Raw genomic sequence first — 12,117 nt, 5'->3', positions numbered from 1 at the left:
TTTATACTAGGGCTGAACGATATACAAAAAAAAAAAACCTATTGCGATTGCTTTGGCAGATATTTCAATATCTTTCTTTGGAATGGTTACTTCTGCATTTCATTTTCAGTGAAAGAAATGATGATGATGGTGTGATTTTTGTCAGGTCTTTTACCAAACAAACATGTTCCTTTACATGTGGAGAATACGACTTGGAGGCTGGGGCATCTCTGTAAAACCGGACTGCTTCATTTCTGGTATGTTGTGACACATTTTACCTTTAAACAATTGCTGCACTTGCAATTTGGGTATTGGACCTCGTCTTATTGCTATTGATTTAACACAACACACTGTGTGGTCACTGGTGTGGGTAAACCATCAAACCTGCTGATCGGTGAAACAAATCTGAGAAATAATGAACATTACAGAAAACACGTTTTTATTGGAACATTCACCAACATAAATGGATTTTATATGGTCAAGACAAAAGCAGTTGACATGTCAGACATACAATAAATCGGGATGGGTGAGGACTGGGTTACCAGCTGGGCAAAGTGGGCACCTGCCCAGGTGTCTCAGGCTACGTCCACACTTAAAACAGCATTTTAAAATGAAAATGATCTCCGCCCACAGAACTGCTTTAGCTCTGAGTCAGAAATGATCTCTGGCCATACTATCACACCTGAAAGCACATACCACATGACCACATAACCCCTGGTTTTTCAAACAGCCTTTTCAAGAGCCTCTTAGTTTTAGGAGCTCAAAACCTCCGCAGCAGTGTGGATGCCAGGTGTATATGTAGCAAAAGAGACTCATTTCAAAATTAAAACGTAGTAGTGTAGATACAACCTCAGGCTCTTTGGGGTCCTGAAGGCCCCGCCTTTGTATGGCAGCGGCATTGTGCTAATTTGATTAACTGTAAATGTGTGTGGTGATACAGTATGCACCACTGAGGCAGTGCATATTTAGGCCCTGTCTTATAGAGGCGTCCTCTGTCATGATCTAGTTTTAATACCTTTAATATTTCAGTTAATCTTGTGCTTATTCTTAAACACATTTTCAAATTATGACAAACTAACTGAAATGTAGTATATGAGATGCAGGTTAGTATTACAGTGTAGAAATATTGGTTGGTCTCTGGGCACTGGGGGAACTGTGTGTGTAGACTGGATCAATAGGGCCCCACAGGTCGTTTTTGGCCCGCGGTCCCCTCGCAGCTTAGTCTGGCCCTGCCTGACAGCACATTTCAGAGTTTATTAAGTTTATCTTACAACCAGATTTGTTTTGCCCTCATCATTTATGTAACAACTAAATTAATGTCAAATTTCATACAGCTTTTCTTCACAGTGGTCAATTTAAGGACATCACACATTAATCAACATTTCTGTTTCAGCTGGCTGTTAACTTATATTGTTGTCTCCAGCCTCCTGAATGACCCTGGGGACCACTCCAAGTACTCAGACACAATTCAAGCTCTCATTTCAAAGGAGAAGACCTGTAAACCTTTGCGCAGTAGGCCCAGAGACACAGTCCAGGGAGGCCGGGCTTGAACAATGTATGAATGCTAAATATTTCATTACGCAGCATTTGATCTTTAATTGCCATATTAGTGCACCATTAGCCCTGATCAAACCAAACAGAGTTATTCAACTGCAGCACGCCGTATTAAAGCAGAGGTGATGCATGGCAACTCTGGGAGTGTCAGTCATCTCAGACAATAACGCGCCTTCACGATCTGTCAGCTCCCTGCCAAGCTCTGTAATGTCTGCTTTACTCATTGCAAAGCTCATTACAATCCCTCCAATAATACAAGAGGAGCTGCACACATGCTGAAAGACGGATTGTCATCATTCATTTACCCAACAAAACAAAAACTTACAGGGGAGAACCACCGAAGCATTACACAGATCTCTGTTAACACGAATCGATCTTCTCACTGCATTAAGGACGCTGGTGCTTCAGTTCATGTCTTTTGTGCTGCAGTTAATATCTCAAGTCATTTATGTTTTATATCATAGTTTAGGGTCAGAGCTAATGTCTTTATCCACAGTGGCTTAGAATGAGTGAGCAGGTAGGATTGCAGTGTCTTCTACCTGGTTCGCACACTCAGCCTGAGAATATCATTGCCTCCAGGCTCATCTGCGAGAGAGGCAATTCACACCAAGCCTCATACACACAACATCTCACTGGAGTGTGATTTTAACGATTCAGATTCAGGATGGAAGAGATTATGATGACATCGACAGAAAGTAATATTGTAAAATTGACTTCTATTGCACTTAAAACTCTGATCTCTCACCTTTAATAAATAAATAAATAAATAAACAAGAAAATTGCATAAGTGACACTGGTTACAGTGTTTAAAATGTCTCTGGGCCAATTAATGGGCTTGACAAAATAAACACTTCATGAACAAATGCTTCCACTCCACAGTGTAAATAGATAGCTGTATATGATAAGTAGCTGCGAACATGAACTTGATCCATTGTGGGTGTTGTTAGACTGAACGGCAGTTAATAGCTTTTGTTAGCTATAAAAGAGGCTTGACAATCAGCAGTTTGGAGCTAATGTGAGTTTGGGGGAGACAAATAACCAGTGCCCAGATGACAGATTCATTAGTAAAAAAAAAAAGAAAAAAGGTCTAAATAGTCAGACATGAAACTTAATTCAGTTCACCTTTGTAGCAGTTTACTGTTGTGACTTCTTTACTTCAGAGTGATTGCTTTGTTTACCCCTCTAGTTAGACATTTTTGGGAAATGATTATTTACTTTCTTGGCGAGAATTAAATGAGAAGATTGTAACATTTTCGTGTGTGTGACCTAATAACCAAGCAAGAGCTAGCACAAAGACTGGAAAAGGGGGAAACAGTCTTTGTGCTAAGATAACTGTCTGCTAGCTTAGATTATCTTACTGCAAAGACTGAAAATGAGGGGAAATAGTGTTTGTGCTAAAATAACTGCCTGCTAGTTTAGCTTTGCTTAGCACGAAGACTGGAAAAGGGAGGAAACAGTCTTTGCGCTAAGCTAACTGTCTGCTAGCTTTATTTGTGTACAGTCATTAGAGTCTTTGACATCTCTGACTCTCCCGGTGGCAGCATAAAAACACACCATGACAAAAGTCATTAGCTGCCCCTAGTTTCATTGGGATTGACTGGTCTTTTTTGCTTTTCACTAATTTGTATTAGCAAACACTAAAGTTACTTAATTAAAAGGATATGTGATTTACACAAAAACTCTTGGTTTGATTGCTTTGGAAAAAAAATAGCCTCAAAGTGAATGTGACCTCTAATACTTCTAATAAAAAAACAGCAACATGTTTCCTATTTACTTGTTTCCAGTGGTTAAAAAGCTACAAAGACATTCCAGCTAAAATGAATTGAAGACATAACAGTATTCATGCAGAATTATGAAGCATGTTTCTCCTCTACGGTCGAGAGTTTTATTTCATATGCAGGGGCAAGCACGCTCACGGGGCCCGGGCCCTCATCAGCATTGCTGAGCAGCAGCGTAAGAGAGAGATGGAGAGACAGAGAGAGCAGGAGTACTGGGGCGACCCCACTGGCAGCAACCTGGGGACTCACAGCCTTTTGAAGTGGTAATTTGCCCGCACCCAGGGGACGGTTGCCAAATTGAAATGTCTTTTGACAACGACAGACAGCGACTGTTGTTGAAAGGAAGACAGGGAGAAGGAGAAGGAGACACAAGCCCCTCGTACACAACCTGTTCAAGGCGGGAATGATGCACCTTTATTCTGCCTCGCTCTCTGTATAAAGGGTACGAACACAGAATAAGCCGGTAGTGGAGGTAATCCCAGATGTCTGAGCGGCGTTATGTTGTTCAGTGTAATAATGAGGGGTCCTCTTCACGTCAATATGGCAGCATCTCCATTTTAATAGGGGTTACAGAGAAAGTGAGTCACAAGCACAGAGAAAGAGTCATTTCACTGGATTTTTTATTTGATTTCACTGAAATCCAGATGTCAGCGAGCCCAAAGGTCATAACAAAAGATCTGGTGTGCTCAACCCAGTATCTAAAAAGTATAGCCTACAAAAAAGTCAAAACATTGTCAAAAAAGTCCTCAGCACTCATGAGTAAGTATAAATCACTTTTACTTTGCATGGCAGCAATTAGAAACAGACGTGTTTCTGCTCTTGGCCTTCTTCAGTGTTTCTGAGACACACATAGGTGTGATCCCTGTTAAACAGTAATCTGGGACCAGCTGGTGACAAATGACCAGCTGATATAAATCACAGAGACATTCTCATCAACAAAAGACAAATATTAACAGGATAAACAGAAGTAGTAGAAAAAAACATCAATGCCACATGAAGCCTCAGCAGTTCTCCAGTGTGCATTTTATGAATTTACCACTGTGATTTTAAATGTTAAATGTCCGCTCTTTAATACCAATGTCTCCAAGGTCAAACTCATGCTGCTGTTTCTCTCAGTGTTAGTAACTCAGATACAGTAAACGCCTGGAGTAACAGAGAAGAAGAGGGGGAAAAAATGATTGCAGGTAGTGTGGTCTACAGCCTTGAATGATAGGAGCGCATGAATTAGAGTCCTGAAAAAGCCTGAGGTCAAATACTGGTTTCCATTACAGCTGGCTGTGAACTACAAATAGATTCCTGTGTATTGCAGAGAGCAGAGAAAGATAATTTACAAACATACAAGCAGTAAAATTAAGCTGAAAACATTCATTTAAATGTAAAATGAGGTTACGCACTCCAAATGTTCACACTACACTAAAAAGTGTGAAGGCAATATCAGCCTCTGTTGGTTAGCTTGTTGTTCAGAAGCAGAGCCTGGCGATGGGGTTCACAGGAGCCCTTCATCATGCTCTAGGATTCTCTTCCTCCCCTCCTCATCCTCCTCTCTCTCAGACATACACACACCTACACCGAGCAGATGAAACGAGCCATAATCGCTCGGAGGTGAGGAGAACTTTTAGCCCCCGGACGCTTGAACTCGTGAGCCTCCTGATGGGAGCCAGGTGGCATCATGGTGGTCTGGCTCCCCAGAGAATCTGGTGGAGGTGCTTGTCTCACCACTCCATGGCCTTATTCTGTCAGCCCTCCTGCCTGATGCAGATTGGCCCCTACATGAGGGGCCTGGGAGCCCCCACCCCATCCCTCTCCATCTGTTTAACTGCATCACCAGCATCCTGCACCAAAGAACAACACAACAAGGGAAATGGAGGGAGGGGAAGTTAAAATTCACTAACTGCTGGGAGAAGGAAGAGGGAGACACAGGAATCCAAACTCACAGCCTCGCAGAGGTGTTCAACAAAGCAGCATCTTCAGACTGAAAAGACTGTTTTCATAAAGACACACACTTGGTCTTAGCTATTAAAGGTACTCTTTGTATCTAAATGACCTTGGACCAGTGTGGTCATATAGGAGATAAAGACAGTTATTTTTCATTGTTCAGCAGGTTACATTGTTGTGATGGCAACACTTTCTTTTCATAACGCTAAAAGAAAAAAAAATCAATATTCCACCCTGTAACATTTTAAACCATGGCTGCAGGACAGCTTTCACCAAAAACTAGGCAAAGTGTCAACAGCTGTGCAAGAGGCTCTGGGAGACTGTGAAGTTCCCTGCAAAGGAAACCAAACTCTTTGATCGATAAAAGCTGAGGTACAAAGTTAGTTTCAGATTTTTAATAAGTTTAAGTTTCCTATTTTCAGTTGCACATGAATAATTTGCAAATAATGACAAATGCTTTGCTGCCCATAGAAAGTGTTCTGCTTGTGTGCCTGTGTTCTTGAATGAGTCTCTGAAGACATATGCTTTAAAATACAGTCATTGGTTTTAGTAGTGAATTTATAGGCAGCAACACTAAACACAAAGTAGAGTCATTATTTGTAGATATTGGCCATAAATCAAAATATAGGACAAACTGAAATCTTGACTGAAGATATTGTAGTGTTAGGCCAGTCTTAATTGTGCAAGCTAACTCTGAACTAAGACCCACATTTCCATGGTAACAATCAGTGACACCTGCTGCTGACCAGTGGCACCAAATGACAAAAAAGAAAACACGATTACTGTGGTGTGAGTAAGGAGAAGGGAAATCATTTTCCAAAGAAACTGTCCTAAGCCTGACTGACAAGTTAGCACAAGCACTGAGACCTGCAGCTTCGCTCTGCTGCAGGTTTCCCCTGGACTCAGTTATTTGCTAATGTTTTTTTTTTTTCCTTAAAGTCTTCTCTGAATTTTCCGTGTGAAATTTTCTGCTGGAGTGAACAAGTGGTTTGATATGGTTCCTTAGTCAGCCACATTTCTTAGGCCTTAAATGACCCAGAATGCAGTGTTATTATTTCACAAGATAGATGCAGAATTTGAACAGTTTGTGAGGCTAGTTTAAACCATAAACTGTAAATAAAGATGGGCATAGCTTACGTCACATCTCCCATATGTTTCTGAAGGGCAGTTTTGAAGCTCAGGGTGGGCTGCTCTGCCATCGCCATCTTGGCAGTGCCTCACTCTGCCTAACTTCAAGCTAATCCAAAACTGGGCAAAGAGGTGGGGCGTGTGTGGGGCTGAGACTTCAATGGATGGTGGTTTGTGGTAAGCATACACTCACTCAATTTAAGCCTTAATAAAAACACCCAAAGTTGTCATGAAGGAGGAAATTAGCTCTGGAGACCAAAACCATTTTTGTACCATATTTCTGCTGTAAAGTTGAACATTTTAACATTGAAATCGATGGGGATTGACTTGCTTTTGGGACCAGCCTTAAGTGGGCATTTCGGGAACTGCAGTTTTTAAACCCCAGTTTTGGTTGAATCCAAAATCAGCAGGGTTCATCCTCTGGGGACCGTGGATATGTGTGGCTTCATGGCAATCCATTCGTTAGTTGAGACTTTCCAAAAAACAAGACCAAGTTAAAACTTAGTGTGTGGCTAGACAATGTTGTTGGCTATTTTCATTCATTGCCAAGTGTCAGCTGGTTTCAGCTCTTTATCTGTTTGCTTCTCTCCTACTCTCTGTACTCACATATACAGTGTTTCAATATAACTCAATTCCTAAAAAAGATCTTTATATTTACATGTTTTTCTGTTTCTGTTGTCAGACAATGGAACAAGTATGAAATAGTGACTGAAACGCCATGCACCCATTAAGACTACATGTTAACCAGCAGTCACTTTTAGTTGCTCTGCACTGCCACAATCCTGATTTTATAACTGCGATGTTGTCAGACAAAATCACTCGACATATTAGTTAAAAATTCCAGCTGTATTTACTTGTAACGTGATCATTCAGCCCGAAAGTTAGAAGCTCCTTCACATCATCAGCTGCCGTGTGGTCAGCGTAGAGTGGTGTGCCTGCAGAGCAGGGCAATACTGGAGACTCTCTTCTACAGAAAGTAGCTAAGGTTTGTTCAAAAATCACTAGATTTGTCACTGGGTGCTTATTTTGAAAAATAAGCCACTTTTCAGATGCAGAGGATGTCCAAAAAGTCAGTTACACTAGCAACAAAGGCGCTAAGTTGGCAACGCTGCCAGGCCAAGTCATTTTGAAAGAGTAACGATCAATGGGAAAACTCCAACCCTCGACCGGCTGATCGGCTGTAAGTTGATCACTCAGCCGATCAATGTGATTCAGCCAAAAGAAAAATGTCAAATTCATGGCAACATTAGAGGAGAAGCAGGGGATTACCAGAGACATCTGGGGTTATCCTCTGGGAATCATGAGTATTTGTACAAAAGTATATGGCAGTCCACTTACTAAAACTAGAAATATTTCACCATAATGGTAGACCAACCAGTAGTGTGACTCAAGTTGTGCTGCTAGTCTGGCTAATGATAACATCTTCACTGACTGAATTGTAAAACTAAATGTAGAAAGTAATTTGCAGCTCATTCTCTCCTGCAGATGCACAGCAGGCTCTATTGAGTCACCCTGAACCTGTGTTTGCTGCTAATGAGTATGACAGATCCCCCAAATTGCCAATTCAAGCCCGAGGACAAATACAGGTGTTTGTTGTGTTGTGATTCAGGAAATATTATACCCTCATCCTGTCAAAATGTCAAATTCTGAAACCACGTTCTGCCTCTGAAATGTTGTGCTGAGTGAACTCGCTCCTTCTCCCAGGAAGATGTGTTTAGATGAACAAGCAGCTTTTGTTGCCTTTTTTTCCCATGGAGTGAGACATTTCTGCTTAACTCTGCAAATTTGGCACGCTCAGATGAAACACTGCAAAAAAACCAAAAAAAAAACAAGAGTGGATTTTAAAAGCCGCATGTTAAAATGTTCCCAATTAAAAGCAGGCCCTCATGAGACATGGAGGGAATGAGTCCGTCATTTTGATGTAGTGGGAGCTGCTGCAGCAGAGTACGCTTGTAAGCCATTGTTTTTTTTTTGCAATTTGTTTTTCAGATAAGTGTCTATGGAAGAAGACAGAAGAGAGGATGCAGAACCTTGGATTTACTGTATAAATACAGAACATGTTGGTAACAGAGGGAAGGCTGAACACAGACTCTCTATCACTACTGCATCCTCTACTATCAGAGCACAAATATGCTGCTGCTGCTCATCAGACCTTCATCAAATAGCTTTGTCTTTGTCTCATTACAAGGGCTCAGATACTGTCAGTATGGATCACTTCAGTCATTGTTACCAGTCACTGCAGTCTCATATACATTAAATCAACCTAAATGTTAATTAGAGTGCATTAAAACAAATACCTGTTGTTACACTATATACAAAAGGTGTTTGACCTCAGTCTGCTGCCAGTGAGGGCTTGAAACTGCTGCCACCGAGTGGTGGTGTGCAGGATTTATATCAGGTCTGACTGCAGGGCAGGAAATACAGTCACTCAATCACACAAGTATTTTCAAAATGAATTCAGAATGTTGTGCAGATATTTTTTGAAATGCACTACAAAGAGTCCAAAAATGCACAAATCACTACCTGCACATGTACAGTGGAATTATAACCCTGGAGAAATCAGAGTGAATTAAATGGTCCATCCATTTTCCAGCCATTTGAGACAAACTTGGCAAACTTAAACACATCCAAATTAAACCATTTCATTTCATAATTATCTGAACAGCAGAATATTTTAGGGTTGCTTCCCTCTTCTCTCGAATCAGAGAGCTCAAACAAACTTTTTTCCTCTTGAATATTTTTGGATCTGAAACTCTGCAACTGTTCAATTAAAGAACTTTTGCTCCCAGACAAGCAAGATGGAGCGAAGTACTCAGGGCCAAACTTTTGTTTAATATGCATACACTGTATTTCCTTAAATTTGGTTTTGACAAGATCATTTCATACTGTTTTTCTTCCAATAAAGAGATTAACATTTCAACATAAATCCTTCCTGTAGATACAGAGCACATCAGCCTCCTCAAAGACTCAGTCGAGGAAACACACATTTGTCATCAACACCACTGATATAGAAAATGCTTGTAAAGATGTTAATACTATGCAACTCTTCTTGTTGCTCAGAGATTTTTCCTACCACGGTCTGACATGAGATGACCTCAACTGGGCCAACATGCTCGTCCAAGACAGGGCTTCCTTTACTAACCCCTGTGATATATGACTGCTGCTCTTAATGGTGCAAACTCAGAGATCCAGAGAAAAGAGTTTCATCTTTGGCTGGGTGCACTGGCCTTGACATGCCACAACACTCCCCCGCTACACACTACATGGCCTGTGTGTGTGTGTGTGTGTGTGTGTGTTTGTCAGCGTCTCACTTCTGCGCACCCTGAGAGTCCTTGTCTGGAGACCTTGAGTGTTAAAAAGCACAGGGCCCCCTCTTCTGGGAGAGAGACAGGGAGCAAAAAAAGAAAAAGAAAAAAAAAAACCCTGAACAGATAAGAAACTTTTCCACTGGCAGGAACGAGCCGTCCTCAGCGTCTCCCTTCTTCCATGCTCTGCTCCACGTCTGCGGCATGTGCCAGATAACCGTGAAAGATAAATGTTACAGATGATAACTGGAATCAGTTCACTGCTAACTGGAGGGATTTGGGCATAACAGACAATGAACTTTGCATAGGCATCCGAGCTATGTGTATCAATGTACTGTAGCGAGGAGTTCTGTTTTTTTTTTCTGTCTCCACAGGTGTCTCGCCATGGCTTGAAAGCAAGGAGGGAGGATAAGTGCTGAGTGAGCAAAGACAACAGCTACTCTGTCTTTCTCAAACATCTTCAAGGTCCCTCAGAGGGATAAATGGCCAACAGGAGGTGCTTTCCCATGAGACACTCAACTGCTGCTTTACGGGGTAAGTCCTCTTCACCTCTCATGCATTTTATAAACTGATTCCTTTCATTTAAAAAATGGAAATGTGTTTTTTCAGCATTGTTTTTTCTTTAAAGACAGAGCACACATTTTGGTTCATTTTTATATTCAAAGCTTTCAAAAGCCTCTGTATGTCGAGTAAATCTCAACCAGTCAGACAGAAAAATATGTGAGTCATTGCCTCTGTTGCACATGCAGCACGTCATGTAACCGGCTGGGTGTTTTACATCCCTGCCCTCCAGGCTCCGGCGTGCAGCGACGGGGCAGCAGGGCTCGTTGCACTCGCTGTTCCTTTTTCCTATGCATATACCTCTTTGAGATGTAACTTTAAAGAGGCATAGGGCATGGGAAAATGGGGCTGCAGAGGTATTCCACCAGGCAGACAGCCATTTCATCATCTTCTCTGCGTGACAGCTGACCTCAAAGAACACACACACCCACACACACACACACATATACACACACGCGCACAACAGGCTTCATGCTGCCGTGGACTTATAGAGGAAGACTGCAAAGCATAGACTCTCTGACCCACTGACCACAGGTGATTTTTGTGTCTCTGTGATTCCTTTTTAGGGAATATCATAACTCAGATTTCATCATGTTCATTCATGATTGTTTGGATTGAGGTGTTCTTGCATTTCTGCTTTGTTATTGTTCATTGAAAACATCTGTTTGCCTTTTTGTTTGCTGTTGTTTTTGAATAAAGACATCTTGGCTTTAAATACTGGATCATGCTTTCTGACTTTTTAAACTGTGTGTGGTCTTTAACTTGAGGAGGAAGAATCACACAATAAAGACATTTAAATCTTTTTTACATTGTCACTTTTACCTGCACAGACATGACTTAGGGTGGTGATACACTAGGCAATTTTTTGGGCAACTCTGATGGGCAACAGTGCCCAAGAAACTGCCTCAGTATTGCTGCTTTAATCCCATAGAAACAGGACATTTTTAGCAGATTTAACAATGTTCTTCACGTCTTTGTTTGCCTCTAAAAGTGTTATTGTTATACACTGCCAAAACTGCCCAGTGTGTCACCACCATTTTTTCATTTTGTATTTTCTTCATGTTAAAAATTGAGACTGAGACTAATTTACATAGTTATGTGAAACCATCAAAACAAAAGTCTTGGAAGAAATATTCAGATCATTTACTTAACTGGAAACACCAATAATCCAAAAATATGCCATTACAAGTAAAAGTACTGAACTTGAAATTTGACTCTGAGGTAAGTGTAGTTAAAGTAGACATAGATGTTCTGCAGGGAAAGGCTCGTTCGACTAATGAATCATTAGATATTACATTATTTGATTGCTGAGGCATAAATGGTATTTTACTGATGCATTTGGTCAAGACAGAGCTACTTTCAAATACTTTATATACAGTTGGTTAGAGTAGTCCAGTGGTTCCCAGCATAGGGGTTGAGCCCCTCTAAAGGGCCACAAAAGAAGCCTGTGGGGTAGTGAGATGATTAATGGGGTAAAAAAGGACACAAAACTTTTTCAACTCTAGATTAAATCTTTGTTTTTGTTTTGTGAAACATTGGATGATTTTATTTCTTCAGCTCTTAGTTATTCAAATTAAACTATTTAAAACTGGAACCCCTAAACATCTGGAACATGTGAAGGAGCCCCACTAGACTCTGAGGCTCACAAGCCAAAAAGGTTGCGAATCACTTGGTTTAAACTTCAGCTATTCACTGTATTTTATATATTTATCATATTTTTATGTAAAATTGTATCTGCAAAGTAACCAGTGACTACATCTGTATAAATGTCATGGATTTGAAGTAGAGAGTAACAGAAATGGAAACACTCAAGTAATAACAAGTACCTTCCCCAGGGGTCAGACTCACTCCAGAGGGTCACAAAATAAATCTGGGGC

General features: G+C 40.9%; 1 long non-coding RNA gene across 1 annotated transcript; it reads left to right on the top strand.

Annotated features, from left to right (window-relative positions):
* The first annotated feature begins 8,727 nt into the window (after positions 1–8,727).
* On the top strand, positions 8,728–10,757 carry LOC139623239 (uncharacterized). Its single transcript, XR_011691456.1, has 2 exons — positions 8,728–10,213; positions 10,473–10,757. It is a non-coding gene; the product is annotated as an uncharacterized lncRNA (long non-coding RNA).
* The last annotated feature ends 1,360 nt before the right edge of the window (positions 10,758–12,117 follow it).

The sequence above is a fragment of the Trachinotus anak genome, unplaced genomic scaffold (genome assembly GCF_046630095.1).
Source record: "Trachinotus anak isolate AG129_WGS33_773 ecotype Australia unplaced genomic scaffold, CSIRO_AGI_Tana_v1 ptg000007l, whole genome shotgun sequence".
Lineage (NCBI taxonomy): Eukaryota > Metazoa > Chordata > Actinopteri > Carangiformes > Carangidae > Trachinotus > Trachinotus anak.
Note: the sequence above shows the minus strand (reverse complement) of the source record. Positions and strands in the feature narration are given on the sequence as shown.